The sequence below is a fragment of the Sus scrofa genome, chromosome 1, assembly GCF_000003025.6.
Source record: "Sus scrofa isolate TJ Tabasco breed Duroc chromosome 1, Sscrofa11.1, whole genome shotgun sequence".
Taxonomy (NCBI): domain Eukaryota; kingdom Metazoa; phylum Chordata; class Mammalia; order Artiodactyla; family Suidae; genus Sus; species Sus scrofa.
This window is the reverse complement of record NC_010443.5, coordinates 56,493,276-56,496,274: the sequence shown is the minus strand read 5'-3', so window position 1 is coordinate 56,496,274 and position 2,999 is coordinate 56,493,276.

Below are 2,999 nucleotides of genomic sequence, written 5' to 3'. Positions count from 1 at the left end.
CGCTCTGAATTAGAATGAAAACGTGTCATCATAATATCACTCTGAGAATGTCTTTAATCAGCGAGTGTTCCCGTCCTGCAGTGTGAACATCACACAGAAAATACCAAAAAAAAAAAAAAAACCAAAACCCACCAAAAACTAAAAATGAAATACAACAAAATAAAAAACCCAAACCCAACCACGTGAAGGCCAAACTCAGAACTCACAAAACTCTGAGAGAGAGTGATGTTTTGGCTTCCAGTTCCCAAACCAGGACAACATTACTCATGATTCTCAACAGATCACTCCTTTGGGGAGTACCAGCAGCAATAATAAGTTAAAAAAATAAAATAATAGAACCGTGGAGCTGCTCCTTTCAGACCAACATCTATCTCAGGGAGGCAGGACATGCTTCTCTGATGTTCTATGTCCAGTATAACTATGAACACTTTGGCAGGAATAAATTGAGATCTTTCTTTGAAGTTGAAATATGCAACCTTAACTGTGTTCTCATCCTCTACATTTCATTGAGTGAATAACCTAAATTACACAGAATGGCAGTAAACTGGCTCATCATAGCCCTGTTCTAATTTTAAAAGGATAAAGAATTAAAAAACCAAACAGCCTTGCATGTAGCAATGCAGGGTCTAGTGAAGCCCGCTAAGGGGCCCTTAGCATCTTTCCCCAGAAGGTCACGGGTTCAAATTCAACCTAGGTTTGTGATGACCAGGGACCATTCAACGTCTTAGGTTAAGTGCATGTGTGCCTTCCACATAATGTTCCCAATAAGGATGCTGACAGCTTGCATTTGTCATTCTTGCTGACTTTCTCATGAGTACAGTAGCCAGCCAATCACATGTGGAAACTAAATCATTTCCTCCAGTATAAAGGTGATCCTTGCAAAATGTGAACTCTGAGGCACGAAGGAGCATCTTTGCTTTCACAGTGTCTACAGTCTGCCCATCTTCCACCTCCAATGGAAAAGTATAGCAGCTTTTTGACTGGCAGTCTAACACCCTGATGAGCCCAGGACAGACTTTAAATTTTAAAGACGTACAAGCATGCCCACGAGAACAGCATTTTCCAAACAACATAATAACTCTCTCAATTTCAACAAAGCCTTCACTGGTGGCAATAAAATGCCAGGTCACAAGTCAAATTTTGACTCCATTACTGAGCATTATCCTTGAGCTCTAAATGGAAACTCAGTACAATCTACCAGCTGTCAGGCTCTGCCTTCCCCCCCAACCCTGAAGAGCAACAGAATAATAGGCTAAACAGTTATAGCTGCTGGAGTCACTACTTGATTAGATTCTTAATGAGTGGCTCTCTCCACAGGTCACTTCTGCCAGTCACTCAACTAACAGACTTCAAGTCCTTTTGGATCCTAAGTTTCTGCTTGGAATTTCATAGAATTCAATGAAGAGAGCCACCATCAATCAAAAGAGATTTGGGATGACTTAAAGATACTCAAGGTAATTAGATTGTTGCTCTTTTTGAAAAACCAAAAGTCAGTGCGGATGAGTTGAGATATGAGATTTCCATGGGGATCCTTCCATAGGTTATAAGTGGCTTCCACTTTTAGATTTGATGTGTCCATATAAGGGGGCACCCCCGGGATGTGTCAGTGCTGTGTGCCTGAGGGATGCTAAACAGCCCAGCCACCCCAAGAGCACAGATCACCAGGCTACAGGAAAAGGTGCCCCCATCCCATGTGAAATTCTGTTGCCTAAAAGCTTCCCAGGAGTCCAGCTTCCTAGCTTTTCCCGTCACCTGAAAGATGACCTCATCACAGCCAGAAGAAGAGCTGTCTAGGCCCTTTCTTTTAATTACTAGCAATCATCCGAACCTATACTACCAGGAAGTGGCAGAGTTTGAAGTTAATTCTTGTCAAGTCACCAGGTCACTTGGAAAAATCAGAGTCCATAAGGTCACAAGGAGGGCAAAACTTGGTGAATACTTCCTCCTGCCAAGGATGTGAGTTGAAGGTAAAATTAACAACCATGACCCCTAAAAAGAAAAAAAAAAAAAAAGAAGAAGAAGCAAATGCTTAAGGGTTCCCCAACCCCCTTTTAAATCTCTGGGTGAAGCTGCCTCTGCAGTGCAACTAGATGGAAGTCGGCTTCTTCTGACTTGAGCAGGCTCTGCCCGAAGCATCAGTTTAATGCCCAGCGCTAATCCCACATCTACCCATTGATAGATGGGTCCATCAGATCTTTGTTTATAACTTACTCCGTCTACCTAACTAGTAGAAATTGATCATTTCATCCGTGAACTCTATCTCATTTCCTTCATGGGAAAATGGGAAATACTTTTCTAACCTAAAGCAGTCTAGGGGGATTTTCAAAGACCTTAGCAGTCCTCTGAGCCTTTCTATGATTTGGCCTGCTGCTGCCAAAAGGCGCTTAACAGGCTTCCCTCCTCCAAGCTTCTGGACCCACCATCCTTGGGCTTCCTCGGCAACAATTTTTCTTCCTTCTTTGAGAGGCTCGCTTTTCCGAATTCTCACCACGTATCCAAATATGGGGCCCAGATCTGTTACCGTTAGGCTCTGGGCTTGGGGAAGAGGAGAGTGGAGGTCTGTACCAGAGCAGGTGCAGGATGAGGAATGGGGCCGAATTTGCTGGATCCCCAGCAGGGTGTCATAAAATGAACACTGAGGTGGCCACAGAAAGAAGAGCTTGGGAACCAAACCATGTGTCTTCGGCGGTTCTCTAAGGGCCAGAGTGATGTGGCTCCATCAGGTGGAAACCATGCAGTTCTCCCCTGACCCAACTCCAGAGAGATAAAGATGTCTGAATGACCAGGATCGCCGCCTCAACAATCCTGCCCGGGCCCCGGGGAGGAGGGGGAGTGCCTTTTCTGCTGAAGCAGCGGCTGGGGCTTGTTTGTAGGTCCGCAATTCACCATGATAAATGTAAAGACCAATTAAGGTTTGATCCGTGCACACGGGAGGCAGACGGTGGCTGATAGTGGAACCAATTAACGAGCATGTCCCCTAATTCCTGCCGAGGCTGCCG